Source organism: Lissotriton vulgaris, chromosome 2_1 (genome assembly GCF_964263255.1).
Source record: "Lissotriton vulgaris chromosome 2_1, aLisVul1.2, whole genome shotgun sequence".
NCBI classification, from domain to species: domain Eukaryota; kingdom Metazoa; phylum Chordata; class Amphibia; order Caudata; family Salamandridae; genus Lissotriton; species Lissotriton vulgaris.
Window position 1 is genome coordinate 356,887,211 of NC_141687.1, and position 13,073 is coordinate 356,900,283.

Genomic DNA, 13,073 nt, shown 5'->3' on the forward strand with positions numbered 1-13,073 from the left:
CTGAATCACAACATTTTACAAGCTATAAACAGGCCTGCCTTTCAGTGGGGCGGGTTCCCCGGGGTCTCTGAATAGGCAATAATAAAACAAACCACAAAAAAAACATAGAAACGAGTTCCTGCTGGGCACGATATTCATTTTTTGTTGTTGCAGATTTATGTAGCGCGAACTCGACCCGAAGGAACATTACATGAGCACCAGTTATGTTACACGAGGGCACACTCATTTTTTTTGTTTTGTTTTGGTAGGCACGGGGAAATTACGTTATAATAATAATAATAATCTTGATTTGGATATAAAACAATATCCCTAAAAGAAGCACCAACAGCAATATACATTGTAAAAGCAAAACTGACATCAATAATCAACTTTAAATGGATGCAGAGTTATCACATTGCAATTTTCACCTCCCTGTTGAACAGTCCAGGTTGCGTTAAAAATCACTTTAAAAGTACGGAGGTTGTTATACAGCAATTTACAGTATTAAACTTATTGACCAACCCACCGTTAATAAATAGTTATAAAAGTTAAAAAAAGATCAGATAAAAATAGCAACAGCAGATCAATAGCAGCAAATCATGATAGTGCAGTAATGGATGCGGGACTTTTTTTTATCAAGTTACAAATAATACGATTAGATTTTAGCTGTTCCCAGCACGAGGGGAGCATGCAGAACGTTGCGATATGCAAGGCGTGTAAACAATGTAAGGCCAATATTTAAAGCTGTATTTTCTGGGCATAAGGCCGCAATGATTGCCTGTCTGGAGGACCGGATTCCCAACCTATTCCACTCCACTTTCAGTTTGCGTCTGCGCTGTGCCATGAGTGCTGGACAAAGACAAACCACGTGCTCCAGGGTTTCAGCCGCCCTGCCGCACCCTCTGCACCATATTTCATCTGTCGTGCGACGCCAGCCTGGCAGATCTTTTCAAAATTGCCAGTCACCAAGTCTGATGGCCATAAAACTAAGTTTTTGGTACGAGGGGTAGGTGCAGGACAGATAGGTTGCAGGAGCTAATCGCCCATACAAATTCATAACGGCCCATGCGTGTCTACGTTTGGCAAGATGGTTTTTATCCATAATAAGGGAACTTATTTGGACACTTTTCTTAATGAGGGATTTGAATACTGTCATACTGGGGTTAAGATCCCATAGGTCGCCTGCGGAGAGTTCTTGAATGGACTCCTTGAAAAGACGACCATATGTGCACCCTGAGTTTTTCTCAGAGATGTCTTGCCAGACTAGTGACTCAAGTGAGCCTATGTCTGCCTGTCTGAGTTTATGGCAGAGATTTAGGAATGTGCCGATGCTGGAGACTTCGTAATTTAATAGGCCAAGTTCTAGCCTAATCTGTGCAGCAGAGGCATTTCTGGGCAAATGGAGGACTTTTTTGTAAATTTTAGTCACATGTTGGTTTAAATTCGTGTTTAATTTACCCCTGAAGATCTCATTACCATATGACAGTGTCGGACTAATCTTTGCTCTCATGACCTCTAGTAGAGGGGTTAGACTCGGGCCAGACAGTTTTTTCGAGAGCTTGGAGAGGGTCACCTGTAAAGTCACAGCTTTAGCAGATATCTCCTTACGTTGTTTCGCAAAGTTGACCTTTGAGTCAAGATTGACCCCTAGGTATTTATATACACTGCCTACTGCAATGGTCATGTTGTTATACGACCATCCTCCCCCTACTTTTCTTTTTTTTCCAAAGGTAACCACTTGGGTTTTCTTTAGGTTAACCTCTAATTGGTTTGCAGTGGTGTAGTTGTGTAGTTTTACCAGGAGCCTTTGTAAGCCGACGCGTGTTAGACTGAAAAGCACTAAGTCATCCGCGTAAAGCAGGTTACTTATGGGGACACCACCCATCTTTGGAGGGTGACTATTAGTTTCATCTAAAGTTGTCGTCAGGTCAGCAATAAACAAATTAAAAAGAAGAGGGGCCAACACACAGCCCTGTTTGACACCCCTAGTAGTCATGATTTTCCGAGAGAGATGTGTGCCGGACCCCAACTTCACCTGAACCCATGTACCTGAATGTAGCTGAATGATGCCTCCAGAAGTTTTCGAGGGATTCCCCATCTCCTTAACTTTTCCCATAAAGCTGCCCTGGGAACCCTATCAAAAGCGGCTTTAAAGTCAACAAAGCAGCAAAATACAGCCCTAGATGTTAAACAAACTTTATCAACAATGATCGCTAATGTCAATAGGTTAGTCATGGTCCCGGATTTGGCAGTGAAGCCTGTTTGGTTCATTGGTATCAGATTGTTCTCATCTGCCCATGCTCTCAGCTCGCTCAGGAGAATGCTCGCATAATGTTTAGCCTCAACGTCCAAGAGAGCTATCAGTCTGTAGTTGTTTGGAGATGAATGGGGACCTGATTTATAGATTGGATGGATTATTGCTCCACGCCAAGAGTCCGGTATTATCGAGGTTCTAAGGGAGTAATTGAAAAGGTTGGTTAGATGACCCGACCAGAGGGGTATATCGGATTTGAATAAGTTTGAGGGTAGTCCATTGGGGCCCCGGTGCTCCGTCCGCTCTTGATTTCAACAAAACTTTGGTGACCCTTCCTTGAGTTGTCTGAAGATCGTCGGTGCTGAGATACAAGCTACCAGTAGACCGACTCCCACTCTTGCTCGAACTTGTCGGCGCCAACCTAGGTGAACATGCGTCAGTTGGCACTATTCCTTCTGGGGACTTAAAGTGATCCACCAAAAAAGCGAACCAGCTAGCTTCATGGATGTTTGCTGACCCGGTGCTGAACTTACCGGAGATTTGCCGGTTAATTAAGGCCCAGAATTTCCTTGCATTATGATTTTTGCTCTCCCATAGTAGCTTGCACCAGAATTCGTCTTGTTGAAGTTGCTTTTCTTTTTGTACTGCCTGTCTAAATGATTTTTGAGCAAGGTTATATGCCCTAAGGAGCTTGTTATCTCCTGGGGATTTCATCAGGGACCGCAAGGCACTGTTTCTGAGTGTCTTCAATGCCCTTGTCTCTGACGGGTAACAGAGTCTGACTGATAGTACTGTTTGGTTGGAAATAACGTAATAAGTTGTGAACAGAATGTTGACTATGCAGCAGGTGTGAGAATCCCCAGGTCAGAGCGGTCTGGAATAAGGGACAAACTTGCCTCCGTGACAAGGGGTATTATTTCGTCGCTCCATCTTAGGCGTTTCAAATTATCACAGTGCATTCCTGCAAATGTAGTTGGGGCAGGTTTATTGAACTCCGGCTTTATTTTAAGGGTTAGTAACTGGGGACGATGGTCGCTTTCAGTTCGTGGTTGAATACTAAAGTTGCCCAGATGTTTCAGCAGTGCCAAATTGCAAATAGTGTAGTCTAGGTAGGAGTACTTGCGGCCATTCGACCAAGACCAGTTTGGCGGTTCTCCCAGGCTGCAGTAGGCTTGGTTTGGTGGTTTTGATTGTGCCTCTACATCTGCAGCTGCAAGGGGGGTCAGCCCTTCAAGATCTTCCGTATTGTCCTGGAAGAGGTTGGTATTAAAATCCCCTGTGATTATACAATCGGCGTGCTGTTGGTCCACGGCCAAACCCCTCGCAATTTTCATTAAGCATGTTAGATGTGTCTTTTTGGAGTGGGTACTGGGGTTGATGTAAATGTTAATGAGTAAAAGGGGGCGTTGGTTACTCCAAGAGTTGATTCTAACTCCCAGGACCCAGACTTCGTCGATGTTCAGTGGCACAATCGGGCCTTTAAGTTTGTTAGAGACGTAAATCTACAGGCCCCCTTTTGGGTGGCTGTAGAGACAGTCTCTGACTGCTGGTTTCCGACATTCAATGAAGCTGGTCACTGGGATTGATTGATTGAGTGGCCCATGTCTCTTGTAGTGCTATTGCGGTGTGCCCGAATATAAAAGAGTGTGTATCCGAATTGGTGATTTTATTTTGAAGCCCACTGATGTTCCATGAGCACAAGGTAAATGAAGGGGCTCGTTCCAGGATTGAAGGTTCTGCGGGTGGAAGTACTTGAGATACCGTTAGAGCAGAAACCTTGCAGTTTAAGTGTTCTGGATGAGACTCCAGGGGTCAGGCCTTTTTGTTGCAAGCCAAGACTGCGGGAGGCCACCCCCAATCTTGAGGGTTGTCCGGGTTAGAATTTCTGATCGAAGGAGTTTGATTCCCCTCTGTTGTGCCTAAGGCATTTTTTAGAATTGAGTAGGGCCTACTTTTGGTTCCTAATGCAGTGCATTCCACTTTTTGCTGGGTCTCCTGATGATTTAACAGTAACAAGGGATAACCTGGATGATTGTGCGGATACATTTTAATGCCCCATTCCCGAAAGATAGCCTCGGATGGTTGTGTGCCTCTAGGTGGGAGGAATTCAATTGAGTCAATGTCTTCAGAAGTAAGGGCCTCAAAACCCCGGTACACCATTCGCTAGTCTTATTATATTCGACCTATTCAGGGTGTCATGCCGACCCTTGGAAATGTATTCCGGGGCAAGGAGTATTTTGGTGACCTCTGTGCTGCTTTTAACCCCCTTACTACTAGGCCTTGCGTTGGGATGTGGTGTTTTTTCGGTTAGACAACCTGCATCTGGACCCGAATGAGACTGGAGAGAAGTTGATGGGCCTGTGCCTGATGTCTCAAAATTAAGAGGTGAAATTGCTTTATTGTTATGTTTTTTTGTTGCATAATTAAGCCCAGGGATTTGAGTTGCCCGGGTTGGTTTGTTATTGTGAATGACTTAAAAAAAAATTGTGTCCAATGGTTCGATTAGCCTGCAGGGATAAACTAGATATGTGGGTGGGTTGAGGTTGGTTTTTCATGAGTGTGCTCATAGGCTGAATAGGGTCACTGGGGTGGACCCTTGGTGATTCTGCTGTGGGTTGACACTCGGTTGCTGCTGGTTCTCGAGATGCAATAATGAGCTCTTGTCTGCAGCCCAGAGTCTGTTGACAGACACTCAGGGCTGGATCGTCCTTAAGAGTACTTTGGCTAATGTGTACTGTAGTAGGTGTAGTCTGAGGGGTATTTTGAACTTTTTTATTACTAGTGTTTAAAAATAATGGGAATAGTTAGGAGGGCCGGTTGTTGGGTTTAATCTTATTTTATTTCTCTGTTTGCGCTGTCGTTTGCGCTCCCTCTTACTAATGTAAGGGGGAGGAGCAAAGGCTGTGTCTAGGGTGGGGGTGGACACGGTGACCACTGAGGCTGCGCTCACAGGGACCGTTGCCCTGTTGTCGTTGATACAGTGCGACACCCCATTTGCTGGGCTAGTGGCTGGTGGCGCGCACTGCACCGCTGCCATGGAGAGGTCTTTAGGGCAGCGATGGCCATCTCGCTGGGCGGTCTGTATTGCCAAGAAGTCTGACCCCTGCTCAAGTGTGGACTGACCTCTGGGCCTTTCACAGAGTTAGATGATTCAGGGATCACAGTTGAAGACTTTTGATTTGGCTTAAGCAGACATTCAGGTCGGTTATCTCCCTTCAGTTGCTTGACCTCGCTTATGACTGTGGATAAAAAGGCCGGGAGCGAGGACAGCGAGCCAATAAAGGGCGAACAGCAGCAAACAGATTGCACTAGTTTAGAGGATGATTGCGCTCCAGTGATTACATTATTTTTTTTGTGTAACTTGTTGTCGATCCCTGCTGTAAACAGAGCTAGAGTGTTTAGCAGGTCGACCTGGATGTCCAGTTTATCCGAGTGATGGTTTAGAGTGGTGACCATCGATTGAAAGGTGAGTAATAATTGGTGCCAGATGCTCGAGTTGGTGGGGGTGTCTGGGTGGGACTCTGTTTTTGGTGTTAAATTAGGTGGATTCTGAGAATCTTTAAAGAAGAATGACAGGTCCGCTAGCAATTGATCATTGGGGTCTGTATTTTGGGAAGGTTTTATGGGGACTGCTGTTTCTACTGGAAGTGCACAGAGAAGGCAATGAGGGTTTATCTGATGTGCACTTCCCTATGGTGGGCTTAGGGCATGGGAAATAGGGGAACTGAGTATTAAATACTGAACCCTTTTGTGCATGTATTTGTGGAAAGATTAGCTGAGAGTGAGGCATTAAGGGGCCCTCCCTGGGGGCTCCATGGTTTTGTGGTGAACAAGCGGAGAATTTCTCTGGTTGCTGAGATTGCCGTGTTTGGGTGCTATGATTAGCAGTTAAAGACAAAGGGAATAATTGACTGGAGCAAGCCTCTAGCTTGCAGGGCTCGAGATGCAAAGGTGGCTGGGTTTGAAACGGGATAGGGACTTGGTTGTGTATTTTGAGGTTCTCTTCCCATGTGAGTCGGAGATGATGGTTGGGTTAGACAAGCCTCTTGATTGAGGAGATCATTTTGGACCTAATTGAGGGCTTAGGGGTGAGTTTTTCAAGTCGCTCTGTGACAGATCCTCCGAGGCGATGTTCTGCTCGACAAGCTGAGAACCAAAGATATAGGTGGCGATGACGGAAACAGACACGTTGGATATTGATGGTTGGAGCAGGTGCGTTTTTGAGACTGCGGCTCGCTCGAAAACGCTGGGGTTGTTTGCCTCTAGGGACTGGTAAGGAGAGGTCGACTTACCCCCCCTAATCCAAAAGGGTGCGGGCTTTCGAGCCGCTCGAGGATGTGCCTCAAGGGGGAACCGCGCTCGTGTTGTAGAAGTATTGCCATTCATTTTGAGGGGGTTTGAGGGTCTCCGATGTAGCCTTAACGGTCGGTGAACTCACAGGGTCAGCAGTAGGTTGCTCCACCGTGATTGCTGAGTGTTTGGGTTTCTTCCGTTTTATTATAGACGGGGGTTTTCTTGTTTTCCCTGATCGCCCTCTCTTGATGGTGGAGGGGCTGCCCAGCGAGATGTTCTAGTTGGTAGGGATAGTAAGGATATTGGTTTGGTCAGATGGCGATGTCTTCCAAGCTCTCTCTGTATTGCTGGCAGTGGTTGATGGTGTTTGGTTGCTTGATTGTGATCGCTAGGTTATAGTGTTGGTTGCTTAATGTTGTCTGAATCGAAGTGCTCTAAAGGGTCGCTTCAAAACGGGCTGCTGGGCTGTTGGGCCGCTGGACTGGACTGGTGAACTGCTGGGGTCCTATACGGCTATGCGGCTGTACTAGGTTGTCTTTTTTTTTTTTAGGACTTAGCCGTCGCAGGCCCAACCAGCCACATTTCCTCACGTGGCGGGAAATTGAGTGTAGAGCATTAGGCACCCCGCACTCTTAATCCCTTCCCCCCGCCTGCGAGCACCTATCTGATGGTCTGTTACCGCCTCCCCACAGGCCGCGCTGGGCACCTCTCCCCCCCAATGCAGTCCCACTGCCAAGGGGATCGCACGATGGGGGCAAGAGCCGTCACGGATCTGCGGCAACCGGGTCTAGGCACCAACTGTGATGGAAGCAGACTATGGGTTTTGAGAGGGGGGGCGGGGGGGAGCAGGACCAAGACTTGTGAAGGCTTTTTGCAAAAGCAGTCACCAGATGCACAGACTGCAGAGGGGGCGGAGATTGGAAGAGGGGGGGTTAAGGGCAGAGCAGAGCATAGACCGAGGGCAGTGGCGCGGGAGACCGGGCTCCAACAGGAACCTGGGCACGGGTGCTGGATTGAGCGTATAGGCCAGCAGGCATCCCCTTAAGGGTACCTGCTCCTACGCAGATCGGGGGAGAAGGGACCAAGCAGTGTAGGACCTACTGGGCAATCTTGCGGCAGAGTATGCGAGGGGGGAGGAGCTTACCCTGGGGCTCGCTGTAATCCAAGTACACCCTTATGGGTGCAGACAAGCGAACGCCACCTCCGCTCCACTCCCTCCTTGCCTGCTTGCTTAAAGGACTGGGAAGCTGAGGGACTTATTGGCCCCCACCTTACCGTCCGTGCCGTGGATGCCTCCAGAGTCCTCACCACTCGTCCACTTCCTCCTTGGCCTCGCAGCAGCCACCCTGCGGCCCTGCGATTGCTCTCAGCACCCCTGCACCTCGGTCCGGGACCCCCTGAGTAGCTTGTACAAACTCGCAGCTCCGCTCCGCTCCGCTCCGCTCCGTCTCCGAGCCCCGCCCCTCGACTGTCACCTCGTACGTCTGTGTGCGTCTCGTGCGTCTCGTGCCCTCTCGTCAACTCTGCCTCCAGCAATCAGTGTACGCGGCCGCTCCCACTCCACGGGGAGATTACGTGTTTTGCCCAGAATCACAGGATGTGGATGCGACCCCAAGGCTCGAACCTGGGTTTCCAGCACCAAACCCCAGGCTTCAACCTGGGTTTCCAGCACCAAAGTCGGCAGTCTAGCCAACAGACCACATCCTCTCCCCCACTTACCTTTACTTGCAAAACTACTGATGAACAAATTCAGTAATGCCTTATCTGGTAGAGAATCCATCTAGCTGCAGATTCCCTACCTTAGAATTGTCCCCAGGCCTCATACTGGATCTGGATTTTTTTTTTTTTATCAGTACCCCTGTGAGCTGGTGGGTGGCTTTGTTTGGCTCCGCGTGGTGTTGTCCGTGCCAAAAGTAACATGCGCGGTGCCTATATTGGCGCAACTCCCGTGTGCTGATGTCAGTTACTTTTGCAACTTTCTACACCAGAAGCAAACTACACTGACCACTAGTGTGGAAAACTAGAGTCGTGAAAGGAGAAAGCCCTGTCCTTAGAATCCTGTTCACAGAGCTGGGAGGATGGGGGAGTCGGTAAGGATTGTCGATTCTCAAAGGTTCTACTGCATAGAGAATTGTAATGTTCTTAAAGACAATGAGGCTAGCATAATGCATTGTCCATTTTTCACCACTTCTGAGTAGCAGACACTTCAAAGAACCTCTGAATAGAACTTTAACAACTGATATAGAACTTCAAAGTCACTTATAAGCCTTCCATCTGCCAACTTCTTCCTTTTTTGTTATTATAGTCTTATAGCCCGCCGTAGCGGGCTATACCGGCTATTAAAGGCCCGCTGAATCGTTAAAGGCCCGAGCCGAAGGCGAGGGACTTTAACGAGACAGCAGGACTTTAATTGCCGGTATAGCCCTGCTACGAAGGGCTATAAGGTTATTGGAACATTCTGCCACTAGAGGGCAGAATGTTCTGATAGAGCGCGCAGGTCCCCCGACAAAACACTTTGCAAACTTGGGCCCATAAAAAATACCTTTCGAATATATACTTTATTTTAATCAGGTAACCTACAAGCTTATATCAGCAATTCAATTTTCTTCTTTCTATTACTATGTACCAGACTTACCAATCCTTGTAACAGGTACCTAAACTTACAATGGATCAGGAGCAAGTTCAGATGTAGGTAGACAATGCAAAATTATCATGCAACATGTGAAATAACGGTTGTACTTTATAATAACCACAAACGCAAGAAGTTTTCAAAACCTTTATCTAGTTAGCGTTTTCTTCATTTTCCATGAGCCACAGGTTAAGGCAAATCAATCTATCTATCACTAAGATTAAGAAGATAGTATAACTATGAATTAAAGTAAGAAACATTTAGAAATCGAAAAATAAAGGGAAGGGAGAAATAAGGAACATGCTATTCATAGATCAGCAAAACTGTCACAACTTTACCAAAGGCGGGTAAGAAAAAGGGAACATACTAGCCAAAGCAGACTGTTGATTATCACTAACTGTCTATAAGAAACGAAACTTTAATTTGATTCGTCCAGATGTTCTTATTCACTAAATCGGAGGGTAAGAATGGAACAAACTATATATTCATATGATTCAGAATTTGACTAAAGGTAGGGAGAGAATGGAACATGCTAATACACCAGTTATTGTAGAGAAAAACAGGGTAAAGGACAATAGGCAATTTGCTTTATTCGGGAAAAGGGAAGAAGTTTAGGAAAGACAATCACCCACGCAATTTTATATTTACCTAGGACAGAATGAAGACCAGCCCTGGCCATGGGTTGGTTGGGAAAGGCGGGAAAGGACCCTCAAGGACTTAGGCTGCCAGTAGGCGAGCAGGTACAGCTCATGGACAGTCAGGACAGGATAACCTCAGGATTTTGGATCAGGACTGGGCTCACCAAAGGGTACGACCAACACCTGCAGCTTCGGATGCAACGCCTGCGCTACCCCCTCTCTGCAAGGAATCTGCCAATAACCCCGATTGGGTTCTTGAATCTCCCAGCAAAGTGCTTCGCCAGCACTTAAGGTTTCTCAAACTCCGACTGAGTCTGGGGAAATTACGGAGAGAGTGCTCCGCAGCTCTATGTATCAATCACCTATAGAGTTTGTTGGGTCAGTGACAGGTCAGCTATTTGGACAAGTCGGACAATTTCTCTAGCTAAACCTAGGCAAATTACACTGTTTTCGGGACAATGTACCACCCACAAATGTTGCAAGTGAAAGGTTCCCTAATTTCTGATTGGGCAAGGGAGGAGGTTAGGTCATGGTACCTCCTATAATTTAGACTTTCCCAGACTTAATATTCATTTTCGAACCCACCCCTTACATTCCAGTTCCCATGGCAAGAGAGGTTTTAGCAGACAATGGGGTATACTGTAAAAGTATACAAATGTAGCAAATACAGGTACAAGTCAGCTTCTTCAGCTAGGTCGGAGTGCAGGTTCCCAGGAGCATCTTGGCTTCGGCTGCCAGCTGGCTGGGTTCCACTGCTGCATGACTTTCTTTTCCCTCATCACATGACTGGTTCTATACGGACTTCAAGATAGAGTAGCAGCGCCTCCCAGGCCCCCCGAAGATGGTGCATGAAAAGTAAGCGAAAACAATTTAGAAACACAGGAATAAATGAATGCACTGTATACTGTGTTCTCGAAGCTCGAGGGGATATAAATCCCCTTGAGCTTCGAGAAGCCTTTGTAGAACATTGGAATGTTGCTTTGCGGGCCTTTACCGGCCCGTAGAAGCAGGGAGCACTCCATTATCTGCAATGGAGCTCCCAACATTCCAATGTTCTAATTCTTCTTAAAACATCCTTGTTGTTTTATTCAAGACCATATCCGGATTCTAATTCTCTGCAAAGATTTTAAAATATTCCTATTAAAATCTGTTTGGTCAATATCATCAACCTTTATTATGAATCTTTTAACTACTATTATTACTCAATCCTCCTCTTTACCCTCTTCCAGTGTGGGAGGGAATGATAATGCTAGCCTCCTTGTCTTTAATAAAATCATGAGTCACATTGCCTCCTCTAGGGTCTTATGTAGTGATGTATTATTATTAATAGATCTTGGAGGCCTTAACCTTTTGAGTGTCAGCTTCACCAAGCAACATCAATTGAAAAATAATTCCCTCAATCAGGATGTAACTGAGTTTTAATCTAAGATTAATTCAGTTAAGCGGCAGTTATTCAACAGCAGTTATATTCCAAGTAAGTAAAAAACTAGGCAAGTTATTTTGAGTGTTGCTGTTCCTTGGTGGCGCCACATTCAACTCCCCCCCTCACCCCCGCACCGGTCTTCCACCCACCTTGTTCACTCCTTACCTCAACCGTCAGCTCCCCAATAAGTGCTTGCTTTTGAGAGAGGCTGAGCCAGCAGAGCAGAATGCTGGGGGCTAGCTGACTGCCAACCTTGCTGCAAGATTTTCACCACCAAGGAGGCAAAAGAACAACCCAGTCCTGATGCACAAAAGCAGTCGGCTATAGTGCAAAGATGATGGTCAGAGGGGCATGCAACAAAATGGTGATAAGTAAAACATATGCTAAAGTAGTAAATTGATTCTTTGATATGATTAAATGTACCAAATCAAAGATGTTTACATGTTTTTTCAGCTTTGATAAAGAGGTAGACCGTGATACACTTTAGCTCAGTGGAAATAATTATTGATAACAACTTGCTGTTGGGTGAAGCATAAGGCCTCTAAGAGAGAGCAACAGAAATGCTTGAGTTAGACAACCAAAAATTACTGAAATTCCGTCAGTCATCAAAAGACACTTTAATAAATATACGATTCGCAAACGGCATTTATCTGGCGAAATCCATTGAACGGGTGCTTGGGCGAGCTCTATTCCACACTGAGATACCCATCTGGGAGTTAGTCCCAGTGCAAAGGATGGTAGAGAACATGTCCTTCCAGGCTTGGAGGGAGGGTGGTTGTATGGTTCTGGCCGACTTATTCGTAAACAGGCGTGCAAGGGATTTGACCTGTGACAGGGGCAATATCTCCAATATACGGCCGAACTGTCCAGAGTTACATGGCCCACTTATCCAAATATACTCCAGGCAACTGAGACTCTAGATATATTGTTAACGTGTGGCAGCAGGCGTAGACTGGTATCAATATTATATAAAGCAATGACAGTGGATTCTGGGTCCCTATCCCTTAAGGAATGGGATACACGGAACGAGGACCTACATGCTCCATTACTGGAAAAAAGTGGGGTGAGGGTATGTGCATTAACACGTAAGGTATCGTGTAATGCCCGCCTGAAACTGCTGCATTATAACTTCTTGCAGCGGGTGTACATGACCCCTATGAGGCTCCACCGTATAGATGCCATCCGTTCGCATGAATGTCCTAGATTTAATTGGGCGCATTCAGGGTTTATGCACCTGGCGTGGGATTGTCCAGAGATACAGCAGTACTGAATAAATGTTGTAGCGAGGATCCGTATAGGGTTGGGGACCTTAGTAGAGGCTAAACCAGAAAAATACCTCCTGGGGCTGGCCCTCCAACCAAAGAAATGGAAAATGGCCAATAAGTTGTTACAATTATCATTGGTGTTGGCCAAACAGAGAGTGGCTATATGCTGGATGAGTGAACGGGCCCCAACAATCGAAAGCTGGATAAGGGATGTGGGGAAGTGGTTTCTTCCAGAAGAACTGCATATAAAAACCTGTCATAAGGACGAGAAGTTAGATCAGGACATTGCAATCTGGAGAGAGCTATGCAGGGAGTTGTTAAACACAACGGAAAATGGAAATAATCAGGACGATGGCTCTGATAGCAGTAGCGAAATATAAAGTTGGTAATTGTGTGGAACACCCTAGCTATATATGGTGCTAAGTATTCTGCTGTGCCATAAATGCATATATAATTACGAAACGTGTAAAGCACTCAGCTGTACACTGGAAACAAGCCGGATGGTGTTATGTTGTTAAATTCTATGTACGATCCGCTCTGTTATTGTATGAAAAATTTAACAGATAAAGTTTGAAAAAATATATGTATATAC